A 17,910-nucleotide genomic window follows, 5' to 3' on the forward strand; every position below is an offset into this window, starting at 1 on the left:
ATTTTTTGTCTTTGAACCCTTTTATAGCCGACAGGTATTGAAGACACGTTTTCTAAGAGGATGAAAGTTGGCATTGTGATGGTGAAAGAAGAAGGCATCATCGATGTGTTGGTTGTCCTTGAGGCGGCAGTAATCCTGTCTAATCTGAGGGATGTCTCAAGTGCCATTTCCATGCTGATGGGTCTTCTTTTTGCCCTCAACATAGACTATCCAAAGGAACTTAAGGGCATCTTTGAAGTCATTCAGAACGTCCTAATGAACATTGGTGGAAGGCAGTGTGTCTCACTAGTGCATGGTCTAAGAAACAGACTCTTGCAGAACGCCATGCAGAACTGTAATTGTATGCTCACAGCGTACAATTGCCTTAGCGTTAAGGACAGTTTTTATTTTACTGTTTGTTTTTTTATTCTTGCAAGTTCTCATTCTCACTTTTGTATGTCACTAAATGACTACACTTTACATTCCAGATTAGACAATTGTTCATTTGTTCATGGTTTAAGAAACTTATGTGAACAACAATATAATGGTGGACTCTGCAGATGCTTATCTCATGCAACTCAGTAGTTTTTCCTTTGTTTTGCAATTGAGCCGACTCAAACTAATGTTTCTGAAATATTCATATTATCAAATGTTTCAGAAGCATGCACTCATTTTCAGAGATATTGGTTCTGTGGAATTTGTTGCAATTGTAAACGAAGACAAATAGAAGAGTTTGATGTCTTAGTTGTTATAAACTGATCTTTACTGTCACTTATCAAAGGTTTTGTACTATTTTAATATTTCAAGTTTTGTGCTAACAGGTGTGACTGAGCACAATGAAGTTTAAAAATGTTGCAAATGTAAAGAATAACTTTTCTAAAATAGCAAGTGTCCCGTTGATACATTACATTAATGCAGACTAGGGATGCACCGATACCGATACTGTAAAATGTGTGTGTACTCATACTCGTAAAAGTTAACCGATACCATGAACCGATACCAACTTAGTTCATTAATCAGAGGGTGGCTTGCCATTTCTGTTGTAGTTTTTTAGATTGGCCACTAGGGGGACATCCCGCGCTAAACAGGCACAGGGTTAGGCGAGTGAGACTGGCGACTCCAGATAAAAAAGAGAAACTGGAGGCTGCTGTAGCTAGGCTAAACAAAATGTCAGCAGTGTGGACCGGAACAGCCAAATTTAACTCAGGTTTTGGAAAAGCGATGAAAAATGTCAAGAGAAAATCCACGGACAGTTTAAATAACAGAGGCTCTGACTCATTTTATCGCTCTGGATGACCAGCCAATGCCGGTCGTGGAAAACATAGGATTGCACCGTCTTCTCAGCATACTCGAGCTGCGATATGAAATTCCCAACTGCCCATACATCAGGGAGATAATGGTGCCAAAACTTTCTGAAGAGGTAAAGACAAGCAGTGTGTGCGCGATGTCAGTCCTTGGTTTAACGGCACAGTGGACTGATGAGGAGTTCGTTCGTCAATGCCAAATACTTTAGTTATTTTGTTTGTTTGTTTACAATATGAACACTCTGCAATAATTTAAAAGTTTATTTTATTCGCAAACCCAATTTGTATTTGTTTTATTCCAAACAGAAGTGTTTATTTATTATTCTGAAAGCTCGAGACAGTGCCAATAGTTCAGTGATATTTTGTAAAATTACAATGTGGAGACTCTGCAATAATTTAACAGAAGTGCTTATTTTTCACTTGAAATTTTTTTGTGGTCATCTTTATTAAGATTTTATTTTTTATCGGCAGGGAATATAATAAAACCTGTCTTCCAATTAATTGTATTTGTGTGTGTGTGTGTGTGTGTGTGTGTGTGTGTGTGTGTGTGGTAGAAGTATCGGTTTTTGTACTCTGTATCGGCAAGTACTCAGATCCAAGTATCGGTATCGTATCGGTTTGAAAAAATTGGTATCGTTGCATCCCTAATGCAGACTTTATGTTGTTGCTTCACAAGAATCACTACTGCTCCTAGAGTATTGGTCAGAATTTAATCTTCACCCAAACTGGGCTCAAGACCAAGTTCAGATTTATTGTTTCACAGGGAGCAACCTTTGAGTTTTGATGGATTGTGAGCCTGATGAGCTACGTCACTGATTTCTCTGTTTCTCAGATGAGTAAGATGGCACAATAAATGGTGAATGTTGCGTGCTCATGAGTAATTGTCTTGTCATGTTCTTAAAACAAACTTTCTGCCTGAATTGATCAGATACACTTTAATGGAATCTGTGGTTTGTTTTTTCTCTGTAAACAACAGAAAATTAATTTAAAGGAATGTAGATATTTAAACCTGAGATCTAAGATAAACCTAACAGGTAGTTTTGCTGAAATGGATGTTGGAAAGCTAAAAAAAAATACTTAAGATGTTCAATACACATTTTTCTTTACATCCAGTCAATCAACTCTGATAATTAAAATGAAACTGATTCACGAGTTCACTCAGCTACCTTAAGGAGCTCAGTTAATTAATAAACTTAAATCAACTTAGCTAGCAGATTATGTTAGTTAAGCTAAAATAGATTCCTAAGTTAAAAGAACTACTAAAGTATTTGAATTAACTAAAAAACCCAAGTCAACTGAACTAGGACAAGAGTTTAAACAATAGATTATTTGAATTTAGCTGAAAGGGTTTTCCCAAGTAAAAATGACAATTAAAGGAGTTGAACTGACTAACAAATCTCAGTCAACTAAACTAAGACGAAAGTTTAGACAACATGTGATTTTTCATCAACATAACATTTGGTTGTGTTACAAGAACAAACACTATTTCTTGACTTAACTTCAAATTTTAAGGGGTCGACCCTGCGTTTTATTTTACAATCACTGTAATTTATTTACACACGTATAGAAACATTAGTATTTCTATATGCTTCTTTAATGACATTTCAGTGTACTTACAGACAGCTACACTGAGGCTACTCCTGGCTAATCGATCTTCCCTCCCTCACATAGTCACAGTTTTTCCATCAGTTACATCGTCTAGTAAATGAATTCATGGTGTATGCCAAACGTTCCTAGTTTCGGTCATGAGTTATTTAAAAGTACATTTGTTCTGTCACACACAAAGAAATGACTTGATCAACAGCTGATACACAAAGTAACCTTGAGAGCTTGAGTACAGCCTCATATTTATAAGATTGCTCGTCTAACTTGACTTTTTTATGCATCTCAAAAGAAAACAGAAGATGAAGTTCAGTGAATTGCATTATTTAGCCTGCGAAATAAAAAGACAGAAAATAAAAAGAGACAGAAATACAAGTTAAAATTTTGAATTTGTTTTATTGATCTGGATATTTTTTAACAAATTGCTAATTAACTGTTTTTAAATAGGGCCCAATAACAAAAGCTGATTGAAAGTGCTTTATATTATAAAGACCCTACAATGCAAGAGAGAAAACCCCAACAATCTGATGATCCCCTATGAGCAAGCACTTGGCGACAGTGGGCAGGAAAAACCCCCTTTCAACGGGAGGAAACCTGCGGCAGAACCAGGCTCAGGGAGGGGCGGCCATCTGCCGAGACCGGTTGGGGGACTTGAATCCACTTCTTATCAAATTTCTCTCTTGCTACGACATTTTTGATGTTATGTATTTAGGTATTTGTCTGAAAGAAAAAAGACCAATACTGAGTTGGTGTTCAAAGCCACCATTTTAAGTTGTGCGTTTAAACGGCTTGGTGATGGCTTTGGCCAGTGCAGTGAAAAACCTGACAATGGCAGACGGCGTCTTCTTTGGTTGTGACAGATGTTCAGTCAAGCTAGTTGCAATGAGTCTTACAGCTATGGATTTCTGTAACTCCAGAGCTACTTGAACATCTTCTACACTCCCAAAGACATCGCGCAGGTCTTTAAGAATGCGCTTTTCAAGATTTTTAAGGTTTTGGGGAGTTATAATAAGTTCTTTATCCTGCAGCTGGTCCCATACTTCTTCCAGAAGCCAACTGTGGATGTTCTCTGAGCAGCCACAGGTGCACATGATGTTTAATTTTTTAGCTATACGGCTAAATAATTTGTGAAGAATTATTTTAATGTAAGCTTTACGTGCAGAAGCATCTGGTACAATATAGTCAGGTTTTGGATGGGACGTTGGGACGCTTGACTGCGGTTTTGTCACTGACTGTGGTTCTGTCACTGACTGTGGTTCTGTCACTGAGTGCAGTTCTGTCACTGACTGTGGTTCTGTCACTGACTGTGGTTCTGTCACTGAGTGCAGTTCTGTCACTGAGTGCGGTTCTGTCACTGACTGTGGTTCTGTCACTGACTCCAGTTCTGTCACTGACTCTGCACCAAGTATTGCGAGCATTACGCTCTGACTCTGGCTCTCAGCCTGGGTGAAAAACCACCATCTCATGAGTGCTAAGAAAACGCGGACCTTTCTGTTGATGTACGCTCTCCTGAAACGATCAGGTAGAATTTCAGGTGCCACGCCCTGTGAAGCATGGTGGTCGAGCATGTCCGTGAGCTGCTTGGTGAACCATATACGTTTATAAATAGAAATGTTTTTAAATAGTTCAAGCTCACAGGTTTCATTTTCGCTCAGATCTTTTACGGTCTGAAGCAGAAAATCAACATCACGAACAAGCTGCTCCACCGATTCACTGCTTTCGTCTTTCCCTGTTCTCTGAAATGCTGCCCTGACGTTTTTGGCCGCGCGAAGAATTGCTGCTTTTGCAAATTGCGTCGCAAGGAACGATTTGATATTATGTGAATGGTTTTTTAGCGACTGCTTCAATTTCTCTTTAAATGTTGTGGGAGTGATAACTTCATCACTCTCTGGGGAATCTTCAATCTCTGCCTGAAGAGAACCAGTCAGCTCTTTTGCAAATAGCTGACTCTCTTCACTTATTACTGATTGCGGCCTGTTATACTCAGGATCTTCAGTTTGATCCACAACTGGGGAAAACTGAGCAACAGCCTTTTCGATGGCAGTTTTCAGAGTTGAAGTATTGAAGCTGTCCTGGGAGCCCACCGTGAGTTTTTCATGTTCTCTATCTAGTTGTTCCTTTGGGACATCTTGGCTATCTAAACTTTCAGTCTCCGCCTCTGACTCAGTGTCGCTAATGGTGTCAATGCTCATGCCGAGATGCTGCCACATTAAAAAGAAAGCTTTCATCATTCTCTCACCAAAACGGCTGATCATTTTGTTCAGGCGTTTTGGTGGAACAATGCGTTCACTCTCCGAAGATAAATTTGTTTTTGTGTCAGCAGACTGAGCAGATTGAACACTGCGCACAACCTCTTTAGCGAACAGCTGCTCTATGATGCTAACCTTGTGGCCCTGACCATCCATTGTCAAAGCTTCTGCCAAAGGCTCTGGAAGTATCGTACCTATGTTGTCCAAAAAAGCCTCCTCTGATACTTCAATGTTGGCATTCTGAGCCATCATTAGAAAGTGCTTTGAAGCAATTTCAATGATCTCTATAATGGCCTCTGCCAGAAGAGTCTTAGTGGCTATGTCAGGCTCTCCTGATTTCATGGAACGCCACTGCTCAGCTGTCATATTTTCAAAAAACGTTTTGATGACAGGAAGAAGACGTGCTACTGTCAGTTCCTTAATGTTCGCTGTTTTTAGGTTTTCCATTTCTAATACTTGTGTGTTAGAATGGGTTAAATGACTATCTGTTAGGTTTAGAGTTGATCGCGTCTGAAATGGACCTTCCACGTTGAAAGCGTGTAAAATGCAAGTTCCAAGTTTGCTGTTTCAGAGACGGTTCCTGCTCCTATTTATAGGTTTTTTGGCTGATGACGTCAAACAGAAGTTCAAAGGTTCAAAGGCAAGCCGGTTACGTCACAGGAAACGACTGTTCCATCGTCCCCGCCCCTAGCGACTGCTTAGCAACCGTTACTATGTACCCTCCGGCCGAGAGTTGTTGTTGACGTCGCGATAAAAGTTCCACGCGACAGAAAAGCCGCTGGATTATTTGAGAGTTTTTCACTTCAGATGCTGAATGAAACTTTACCTGTGGCGCGTTAACAGGTGAGAGCAGCCAGCCTATCAGCCTTCAGTTTGCTGCGGAAAAACTCATTTTAACGGCGTTAGTAACTGTGGCTGTGTCCCAATTCAGGGTCTGCACGCTTTAAGTACGCGTTTTAAGTGCGATTACGTCACCGCCACGCGACGACGGCTGTCCCAATTCGAAGTGTACTTCAAATGCGTACTCCAAATGCGCCGTCGATTTCCCCAAATATCAAGCGTGGTCCCATATATCCCACAACTCATAGCGCGGCGGTGGGTGTGGATAATTTTGCCGCAAAATACGGCAGAAGGGAGCGGCCGAAGAGTGAACTGTCAAAAGTAAGTACTGAATATGATGTCACTTATTTATGTGCGAATGTTTAATAAGTCAGCTAGTTAATAAAGCTTATTTCATATTGTCTCTGTACTTGTAAATTTCTTCCAAGTTCACAGGCTGTTGTATTTTGGTGGAAGTTCATTTTGGCAATATTTCCAATAACTGACTGGGTTCAAAAAGAACTTTCTGGCAGGACTGCTATGCTTGTTGTCATCTGTTTACCCCTATGTAATCACTTAAGTTGTTATTAACTGCTGCATGCTAAGCTGCAAGAGTGCACTGAGGATTGAGACAAAATATGGTCTACAAACCAGCATTATATTAGTTTTTATCAGATAGTCCTCCAGTGTCTTTATTTTTTGCTTTAATTATATTGTGCAGTTATTTGTTACCCTGAAATGCTTTATGCTTAACAACAGCTCACTATTTTAACTTATTTTTGGACTCTTGTGATCAGTATGACCAGATTGTGTGAATTTCCATACTAAAAGACCTGTAGTGATAAAATAATTGGCATAAGAGACACTGATTTTTGGCATGATATACTGCAGAAGGGTTTTTTTTGGGGTTTTTTTGCATAATTTACCTTTGAATTAAGCTGCATTCCCTGTATTGTAACAAAACTAACATTGTTTATATGTCAGAAAATTAGCAAACATGAATAAATGGCGAAAACAATATAATTATAACATATATTTTTATTTTACTTATTTTAGGTCTGTGAAGCCAAACTTGATGCTGGGGATTTATTTTTGTCAGTGGAGTCAAATGGTAAGTTACAATTTGTGCATTTTGTCATATTGGAAACACCACAAATTACATTGTAACTTAATAGCTCTGTAGAACAAATGATATAAAGATTGTAGTGTCAGGGTACTTCTTAAGAAGTAATATTGATGATCGCATGCAGGTGGCATAAACTAAATATTCAGACGTGCTACCAACAAATGATTCATTAACAAAAGCAATGGAGCAGACTGTTTAGGTTCTTGTGGTTGTAATAACATCCATAACTGCAGGTTTGTCATTAATTTGTTTTCACAGGTCTAGATGATCACATCTGACTTTGTCATTTACATGAGGTGGACTTGCAAACTTTGCACTCTTTTGGGTAAATTGCTGTCCACTACATATACACAGAATGTGCACAGTATTTCAGATATAAAAAGGGAGTATGTAATGGACTTGCTGGCTTTAATGTAAAAAGCCTGTTGTGTAACTGTAATGAGGCAGTTGGACTAAAGCAGTATATTGCTCATCAAGGTAAACATCTGAGGAATAAGGAAATTGTTACTTGTCCTTTTACTCGGTGTTCTTTTAATCGCACGTTTACTAAAGTTTTACATCACATAAGTCATTTTCACAATCATTCTACTTTAAAAGATTTCAAGACAGAGCTTATTGTTCTCTGAACTTCCTTGTTCGCTGAACGGCAGGTAAAGTGCATCTTTTTGTTTGTTTGCTTTTGTGTGTTTGTGTTTTCTCTAATGGGCCTCAGATGACGGTTTGCTTAAATTTGGGTCTCAAAGAATATTTTTTTTATTCTGCCTGTACTCCCCACCCCTCTTCTTCTGTTGCTCAGGTTGAAGCAGAATTTGCCCGTCTTACATCTGTTGACCTGAAAGGTTCCTTTTTGCTGTGCTTGACCATTATGGAGAGGTTCGTGGAGCTGTACAAAATCAAGAGCGGCATAGGAGGGCTGACTAGGCTCATAAAATGCTTCGGTGATGATGTAAGTGTTCAACTGCGAAATCTAATCCTTTGTTTAAGTTTGAGGTTATCCAGTTCAACTGATGAACTCATTGAAAGAAAGCTGATAAGTAAAGTCTGTCATCATATTTCACAACTGGACATTTAGTGTGGTAACTTTTACTGTGTATATTGGTGGTAGGTTGGATATCATATTCTACTTGAATGTCCTGATAAGCCTGATTCAAAATCTCCAATGATAATCATATATTGATGGAATTATGTATCAAAAAGCTGTGAGTTTGGAGCTGTCTACATGCTTCATAAACACTGTTTAAAAAGTGTTGTTTTCTTTTTGACTTCTTTGACCAGAGCCCTACACAAAGGAAGAGGACAGAGGACCTCATCTTCTAAAGAAAGATCCCTCACACACTCTCAAGACTGTGAAGGTTAGCATTGTTTCTTTCAGTAAATTAATAATGACAGCACCACAGTGGATTTTAAATGAAACATGTGGCATCTATGAAACAATAGATGCCACATGAAAACATGTACTTTTTCCTCACCAAATGTATTATTACAAGATCTTTGACACTGGAGATGGTCTGGGTTTCAGAGAAACTAACTGGCAAGCTAGCATTGATATTATTAGTGTCTTGTGTTTATTCGTGTCTTCACCAGGGTCTTTGACATTTCGCTGCTGTACTGTTCACTTCAGCTTTACGTTTGATTTCTCACATTGTATTTTGTAATGGCAGAGATATTAGGATATTTAAGGGGCTGCAGTGGCTGCTACAGCTGTGGGGGGCAATACTTTGGTGAAATGTCCTGGACCCTGGAAAAGAGACTGTGTAGACTGGGTAAGCAATTAAAGGTTACTGGCCCAGAGTCATTGGGCAGCTGGGTAAAGGTGGATGTTGATATTCAGTGCCAATTATGCAACCTGTTCAGCCATGTCTATATGCTCTTTTTTATGCTGTTACTATAGGGGGAAAAATAAACTTTAATCAATAAACTGATCAAAGAAGCATTGTCTATGGAGCCACAATCTGATCCTGTAGTGTGGCTGCAGTTTACACATTTCATGTATTCTCAGCCAGATTTGGTTTAGAGCACAGCCAATATTTAGCATAAGTAGATTTAAATTTACACACACTGATGATGGCAGCTACATTGTAGCCACAGCCACCCTGGGGCGCACTGACAGAGGCGAGGCGGCCGGACACTGGCGCCACCGGGCCCTCTGACCACCACCGGTAGGCAACGGGTGAAGTGTCTCTCCCAAGGACACAACGACTGAAACTGTCGGAGCCGGGGCTCGAACCGGCAACCTTCCGATTATAAGACGAACTGTCAACTCTTGAGCCACGATTCAGTCATCCACCCATGTGTGTGAATGACTGAATGTGTAAAGCGCTTTGGAGCCCTTAAGGTACTAATAAAGCGCTATACAAATACAGGCCATTTACCATTTAAATTGAAAATTTAGTTTGAATTCTGCAATTGAAGACATGCTCAGTTATTTATGAACATGGTCTTTGTTTAAAGCAAGAAATGGATTTGTAACATGGGGGTGCATATCTCATTCTGAAAAATCTTTAACAACTAATAAGTGTTACCCAAAGCCAATCAGCATCATCCAAGGCATCAGTGTGGCTCTTCTTTGGAAAGACATGAATTCTTAAGCACGAGGGATGTTGTGTAATTTTATTTATTTTTTGTCTTTGAACCCTTTTATAGCCGACAGGTATTGAAGACACGTTTTCTAAGAGGATGAAAGTTGGCATTGTGATGGTGAAAGAAGAAGGCATCATCGATGTGTTGGTTGTCCTTGAGGCGGCAGTAATCCTGTCTAATCTGAGGGATGTCTCAAGTGCCATTTCCATGCTGATGGGTCTTCTTTTTGCCCTCAACATAGACTATCCAAAGGAACTTAAGGGCATCTTTGAAGTCATTCAGAACGTCCTAATGAACATTGGTGGAAGGCAGTGTGTCTCACTAGTGCATGGTCTAAGAAACAGACTCTTGCAGAACGCCATGCAGAACTGTAATTGTATGCTCACAGCGTACAATTGCCTTAGCGTTAAGGACAGTTTTTATTTTACTGTTTGTTTTTTTATCTTGCAAGTTCTCATTCTCACTTTTGTATGTCACTAAATGACTACACTTTACATTCCAGATTAGACAATTGTTCATTTGTTCATGGTTTAAGAAACTTATGTGAACAACAATATAATGGTGGACTCTGCAGATGCTTATCTCATGCAACTCAGTAGTTTTTCCTTTGTTTTGCAATTGAGCCGACTCAAACTAATGTTTCTGAAATATTCATATTATCAAATGTTTCAGAAGCATGCACTCATTTTCAGAGATATTGGTTCTGTGGAATTTGTTGCAATTGTAAACGAAGACAAATAGAAGAGTTTGATGTCTTAGTTGTTATAAACTGATCTTTACTGTCACTTATCAAAGGTTTTGTACTATTTTAATATTTCAAGTTTTGTGCTAACAGGTGTGACTGAGCACAATGAAGTTTAAAAATGTTGCAAATGTAAAGAATAACTTTTCTAAAATAGCAAGTGTCCCGTTGATACATTACATTAATGCAGACTAGGGATGCACCGATACCGATACTGTAAAATGTGTGTGTACTCATACTCGTAAAAGTTAACCGATACCATGAACCGATACCAACTTAGTTCATTAATCAGAGGGTGGCTTGCCATTTCTGTTGTAGTTTTTTAGATTGGCCACTAGGGGGACATCCCGCGCTAAACAGGCACAGGGTTAGGCGAGTGAGACTGGCGACTCCAGATAAAAAAGAGAAACTGGAGGCTGCTGTAGCTAGGCTAAACAAAATGTCAGCAGTGTGGACCGGAACAGCCAAATTTAACTCAGGTTTTGGAAAAGCGATGAAAAATGTCAAGAGAAAATCCACGGACAGTTTAAATAACAGAGGCTCTGACTCATTTTATCGCTCTGGATGACCAGCCAATGCCGGTCGTGGAAAACATAGGATTGCACCGTCTTCTCAGCATACTCGAGCTGCGATATGAAATTCCCAACTGCCCATACATCAGGGAGATAATGGTGCCAAAACTTTCTGAAGAGGTAAAGACAAGCAGTGTGTGCGCGATGTCAGTCCTTGGTTTAACGGCACAGTGGACTGATGAGGAGTTCGTTCGTCAATGCCAAATACTTTAGTTATTTTGTTTGTTTGTTTACAATATGAACACTCTGCAATAATTTAAAAGTTTATTTTATTCGCAAACCCAATTTGTATTTGTTTTATTCCAAACAGAAGTGTTTATTTATTATTCTGAAAGCTCGAGACAGTGCCAATAGTTCAGTGATATTTTGTAAAATTACAATGTGGAGACTCTGCAATAATTTAACAGAAGTGCTTATTTTTCACTTGAAATTTTTTTGTGGTCATCTTTATTAAGATTTTATTTTTTATCGGCAGGGAATATAATAAAACCTGTCTTCCAATTAATTGTATTTGTGTGTGTGTGTGTGTGTGTGTGTGTGTGTGTGTGTGTGTGGTAGAAGTATCGGTTTTTGTACTCTGTATCGGCAAGTACTCAGATCCAAGTATCGGTATCGTATCGGTTTGAAAAAATTGGTATCGTTGCATCCCTAATGCAGACTTTATGTTGTTGCTTCACAAGAATCACTACTGCTCCTAGAGTATTGGTCAGAATTTAATCTTCACCCAAACTGGGCTCAAGACCAAGTTCAGATTTATTGTTTCACAGGGAGCAACCTTTGAGTTTTGATGGATTGTGAGCCTGATGAGCTACGTCACTGATTTCTCTGTTTCTCAGATGAGTAAGATGGCACAATAAATGGTGAATGTTGCGTGCTCATGAGTAATTGTCTTGTCATGTTCTTAAAACAAACTTTCTGCCTGAATTGATCAGATACACTTTAATGGAATCTGTGGTTTGTTTTTTCTCTGTAAACAACAGAAAATTAATTTAAAGGAATGTAGATATTTAAACCTGAGATCTAAGATAAACCTAACAGGTAGTTTTGCTGAAATGGATGTTGGAAAGCTAAAAAAAAATACTTAAGATGTTCAATACACATTTTTCTTTACATCCAGTCAATCAACTCTGATAATTAAAATGAAACTGATTCACGAGTTCACTCAGCTACCTTAAGGAGCTCAGTTAATTAATAAACTTAAATCAACTTAGCTAGCAGATTATGTTAGTTAAGCTAAAATAGATTCCTAAGTTAAAAGAACTACTAAAGTATTTGAATTAACTAAAAAACCCAAGTCAACTGAACTAGGACAAGAGTTTAAACAATAGATTATTTGAATTTAGCTGAAAGGGTTTTCCCAAGTAAAAATGACAATTAAAGGAGTTGAACTGACTAACAAATCTCAGTCAACTAAACTAAGACGAAAGTTTAGACAACATGTGATTTTTCATCAACATAACATTTGGTTGTGTTACAAGAACAAACACTATTTCTTGACTTAACTTCAAATTTTAAGGGGTCGACCCTGCGTTTTATTTTACAATCACTGTAATTTATTTACACACGTATAGAAACATTAGTATTTCTATATGCTTCTTTAATGACATTTCAGTGTACTTACAGACAGCTACACTGAGGCTACTCCTGGCTAATCGATCTTCCCTCCCTCACATAGTCACAGTTTTTCCATCAGTTACATCGTCTAGTAAATGAATTCATGGTGTATGCCAAACGTTCCTAGTTTCGGTCATGAGTTATTTAAAAGTACATTTGTTCTGTCACACACAAAGAAATGACTTGATCAACAGCTGATACACAAAGTAACCTTGAGAGCTTGAGTACAGCCTCATATTTATAAGATTGCTCGTCTAACTTGACTTTTTTATGCATCTCAAAAGAAAACAGAAGATGAAGTTCAGTGAATTGCATTATTTAGCCTGCGAAATAAAAAGACAGAAAATAAAAAGAGACAGAAATACAAGTTAAAATTTTGAATTTGTTTTATTGATCTGGATATTTTTTAACAAATTGCTAATTAACTGTTTTTAAATAGGGCCCAATAACAAAAGCTGATTGAAAGTGCTTTATATTATAAAGACCCTACAATGCAAGAGAGAAAACCCCAACAATCTGATGATCCCCTATGAGCAAGCACTTGGCGACAGTGGGCAGGAAAAACCCCCTTTCAACGGGAGGAAACCTGCGGCAGAACCAGGCTCAGGGAGGGGCGGCCATCTGCCGAGACCGGTTGGGGGACTTGAATCCACTTCTTATCAAATTTCTCTCTTGCTACGACATTTTTGATGTTATGTATTTAGGTATTGGTCTGAAAGAAAAAAGACCAATACTGAGTTGGTGTTCAAAGCCACCATTTTAAGTTGTGCGTTTAAACGGCTTGGTGATGGCTTTGGCCAGTGCAGTGAAAAACCTGACAATGGCAGACGGCGTCTTTTTTGGTTGTGACAGATGTTCAGTCAAGCTAGTTGCAATGAGTCTTACAGCTATGGATTTCTGTAACTCCAGAGCTACTTGAACATCTTCTACACTCCCAAAGACATCGCGCAGGTCTTTAAGAATGCGCTTTTCAAGATTTTTAAGGTTTTGGGGAGTTATAATAAGTTCTTTATCCTGCAGCTGGTCCCATACTTCTTCCAGAAGCCAACTGTGGATGTTCTCTGAGCAGCCACAGGTGCACATGATCTTTAATTTTTTAGCTATACGGCTAAATAATTTGTGAAGAATTATTTTAATGTAAGCTTTACGTGCAGAAGCATCTGGTACAATATAGTCAGGTTTTGGATGGGACGTTGGGACGCTTGACTGCGGTTCTGTCACTGACTGTGGTTCTGTCACTGACTGTGGTTCTGTCACTGACTCCAGTTCTGTCACTGACTGTGGTTCTGTCACTGACTGTGGTTCTGTCACTGACTCTGCACCAAGTATTGCGAGCATTACGCTCTGACTCTGGCTCTCAGCCTGGGTGAAAAACCACCATCTCATGAGTCCTAAGAAAACTCTGACCTTTCTGTTGACGTACGCTCTCCTGAAACGATCAGGTAGAATTTCAGGTGCCACGCCCTGTGAAGCATGGTGGTCGAGCATCTCCGTGAGCTGCTTGGTGAACTCCATACGTTTACCAATACAATTTTTAAATAGTTCAAGCTCACAGGTTTCATTTTCGCTCAGATCTTTTACGGTCTGAAGCAGAAAATCAACATCACGAACAAGCTGCTCCACCGATTCACTGCTTTCGTCTTTCCCTGTTCTCTGAAATGCTGCCCTGACGTTTTTGGCCGTGCGAAGAATTGCTGCTTTTGCAAATTGCGTCGCAAGGAACGATTTGATATTATGTGAATGGTTTTTTAGCGACTGCTTCAATTTCTCTTTAAATGTTGTGGGAGTGATAACTTCATCACTCTCTGGGGAATCTTCAATCTCTGCCTGAAGAGAACCAGTCAGCTCTTTTGCAAATAGCTGACTCTCTTCACTTATTACTGATTGCGGCCTGTTATACTCAGGATCTTCAGTTTGATCCACAACTGGGGAAAACTGAGCAACAGCCTTTTCGATGGCAGTTTTCAGAGCTGAAGTATTGAAGCTGTCCTGGGAGCCCACCGTGAGTTTTTCATGTTCTCTATCTAGTTGTTCCTTTGGGACATCTTGGCTATCTAAACTTTCAGTCTCCGCCTCTGACTCAGTGTCGCTAATGGTGTCAATGCTCATGCCGAGATGCTGCCACATTAAAAAGAAAGCTTTCATCATTCTCTCACCAAAACGGCTGATCATTTTGTTCAGGCGTTTTGGTGGAACAATGCGTTCACTCTCTGAAGATAAATTTGTTTTTGTGTCAGCAGACTGAGCAGATTGAACACTGCGCACAACCTCTTTAGCGAACAGCTGCTCTAAGCTTTCGGTGCTAACCTTGTGGCCCTGACCATCCATTGTCAAAGCTTCTGCCAAAGGCTCTGGAAGTATCGTACCTATGTTGTCCAAAAAAGCCTCCTCTGATACTTCAACGTTGGCAATCTGAGCCATCATTAGAAAGTGCTTTGAAGCAATTTCAATGATCTCTATAATGGCCTCTGCCAGAAGAGTCTTAGTGGCTATGTCAGGCTCTCCTGATTTCATGGAACGCCACTGCTCAGCTGTCATATTTTCATAAAACGATTTGATGACAGGAAGAAGACGTGCTACTGTCAGTTCCTTAATGTTTGCTGTTTTTAGGTTTTCCATTTCTAATACTTGTGTGTTAGAATGGGTTAAATGACTATCTGTTAGGTTTAGAGTTGATCTCGTCTGAAATGGACCTTCCACGTTGAAAGCGTGTAAAATGCAAGTTCCAAGTTTGCTGTTTCAGAGACGGTTCCTGCTCCTATTTATAGGTTTTTTGGCTGATGACGTCAAACAGAAGTTCAAAGGTTCAACGGCAAGCCGGTTACGTCACAGGAAACGACTGTTCCATCGTCCCCGCCCCTAGCGACTGCTTAGCAACCGTTACTATGTACCCTCCGGCCGAGAGTTGTTGTTGACGTCGCGATAAAAGTTCCACGCGACAGAAAAGCCGCTGGATTATTTGAGAGTTTTTCACTTCAGATGCTGAATGAAACTTTACCTGTGGCGCGTTAACAGGTGAGAGCAGCCAGCCTATCAGCCTTCAGTTTGCTGCGGAAAAACTCATTTTAACGGCGTTAGTAACTGTGGCTGTGTCCCAATTCAGGGTCTGCACGCTTTAAGTACGCGTTTTAAGTGCGATTACGTCACCGCCACGCGACGACGGCTGTCCCAATTCGAAGTGTACTTCAAATGCGTACTCCAAATGCGCCGTCGATTTCCCCAAATATCAAGCGTGGTCCCATATATCCCACAACTCATAGCGCGGCGGTGGGTGTGGATAATTTTGCCGCAAAATACGGCAGAAGGGAGCGGCCGAAGAGTGAACTGTCAAAAGTAAGTACTGAATATGATGTCACTTATTTATGTGCGAATGTTTAATAAGTCAGCTAGTTAATAAAGCTTATTTCATATTGTCTCTGTACTTGTAAATTTCTTCCAAGTTCACAGGCTGTTGTATTTTGGTGGAAGTTCATTTTGGCAATATTTCCAATAACTGACTGGGTTCAAAAAGAACTTTCTGGCAGGACTGCTATGCTTGTTGTCATCTGTTTACCCCTATGTAATCACTTAAGTTGTTATTAACTGCTGCATGCTAAGCTGCAAGAGTGCACTGAGGATTGAGACAAAATATGGTCTACAAACCAGCATTATATTAGTTTTTATCAGATAGTCCTCCAGTGTCTTTATTTTTTGCTTTAATTATATTGTGCAGTTATTTGTTACCCTGAAATGCTTTATGCTTAACAACAGCTCACTATTTTAACTTATTTTTGGACTCTTGTGATCAGTATGACCAGATTGTGTGAATTTCCATACTAAAAGACCTGTAGTGATAAAATAATTGGCATAAGAGACACTGATTTTTGGCATGATATACTGCAGAAGGGTTTTTTTTGGGGTTTTTTTGCATAATTTACCTTTGAATTAAGCTGCATTCCCTGTATTGTAACAAAACTAACATTGTTTATATGTCAGAAAATTAGCAAACATGAATAAATGGCGAAAACAATATAATTATAACATATATTTTTATTTTACTTATTTTAGGTCTGTGAAGCCAAACTTGATGCTGGGGATTTATTTTTGTCAGTGGAGTCAAATGGTAAGTTACAATTTGTGCATTTTGTCATATTGGAAACACCACAAATTACATTGTAACTTAATAGCTCTGTAGAACAAATGATATAAAGATTGTAGTGTCAGGGTACTTCTTAAGAAGTAATATTGATGATCGCATGCAGGTGGCATAAACTAAATATTCAGACGTGCTACCAACAAATGATTCATTAACAAAAGCAATGGAGCAGACTGTTTAGGTTCTTGTGGTTGTAATAACATCCATAACTGCAGGTTTGTCATTAATTTGTTTTCACAGGTCTAGATGATCACATCTGACTTTGTCATTTAAATGAGGTGGACTTGCAAACTTTGCACTCTTTTGGGTAAATTGCTGTCCACTACATATACACAGAATGTGCACAGTATTTCAGATATAAAAAGGGAGTATGTAATGGACTTGCTGGCTTTAATGTAAAAAGCCTGTTGTGTAACTGTAATGAGGCAGTTGGACTAAAGCAGTATATTGCTCATCAAGGTAAACATCTGAGGAATAAGGAAATTGTTACTTGTCCTTTTACTCGGTGTTCTTTTAATCGCACGTTTACTAAAGTTTTACATCACATAAGTCATTTTCACAATCATTCTACTTTAAAAGATTTCAAGACAGAGCTTATTGTTCTCTGAACTTCCTTGTTCGCTGAACGGCAGGTAAAGTGCATCTTTTTGTTTGTTTGCTTTTGTGTGTTTGTGTTTTCTCTAATGGGCCTCAGATGACGGTTTGCTTAAATTTGGGTCTCAAAGAATATTTTTTTTATTCTGCCTGTACTCCCCACCCCTCTTCTTCTGTTGCTCAGGTTGAAGCAGAATTTGCCCGTCTTACATCTGTTGACCTGAAAGGTTCCTTTTTGCTGTGCTTGACCATTATGGGGAGGTTCGTGGAGCTGTACAAAATCAAGAGCGGCATAGGAGGGCTGACTAGGCTCATAAAATGCTTCGGTGATGATGTAAGTGTTCAACTGCGAAATCTAATCCTTTGTTTAAGTTTGAGGTTATCCAGTTCAACTGATGAACTCATTGAAAGAAAGCTGATAAGTAAAGTCTGTCATCATATTTCACAACTGGACATTTAGTGTGGTAACTTTTACTGTGTATATTGGTGGTAGGTTGGATATCATATTCTACTTGAATGTCCTGATAAGCCTGATTCAAAATCTCCAATGATAATCATATATTGATGGAATTATGTATCAAAAAGCTGTGAGTT

The 17,910-nt window shown here is 39.1% G+C and overlaps 1 protein-coding gene across 15 annotated transcripts in view; it reads left to right on the forward strand.

The window, feature by feature from the left end:
- The window catches only part of LOC146371338 (homeobox-containing protein 1-like), a 53,607-nt gene extending 41,749 nt beyond the window's left edge, over positions 1 to 11,858 (forward strand). For 12 of the 15 annotated variants that reach the window (XM_084954222.1, XM_084954221.1, XM_084954220.1 and 9 more), the window contains 4 exons: positions 28 to 7,404; positions 7,876 to 8,025; positions 8,355 to 8,431; positions 9,723 to 11,858. The gene's annotated coding sequence lies outside the window, so the exon portion shown is untranslated. The remainder of the gene's footprint in view (positions 1 to 27; positions 7,405 to 7,875; positions 8,026 to 8,354; positions 8,432 to 9,722) is intronic. The other 3 variants (XM_084954211.1, XM_084954208.1, XM_084954210.1) reach the window with 3 other exon arrangements.
- The last annotated feature ends 6,052 nt before the right edge of the window (positions 11,859 to 17,910 follow it).

This window comes from Perissodus microlepis, chromosome 15, assembly GCF_051167445.1.
Source record: "Perissodus microlepis isolate ML-2025 ecotype Zambia chromosome 15, ASM5116744v1, whole genome shotgun sequence".
NCBI classification, from domain to species: Eukaryota; Metazoa; Chordata; class Actinopteri; order Cichliformes; family Cichlidae; genus Perissodus; species Perissodus microlepis.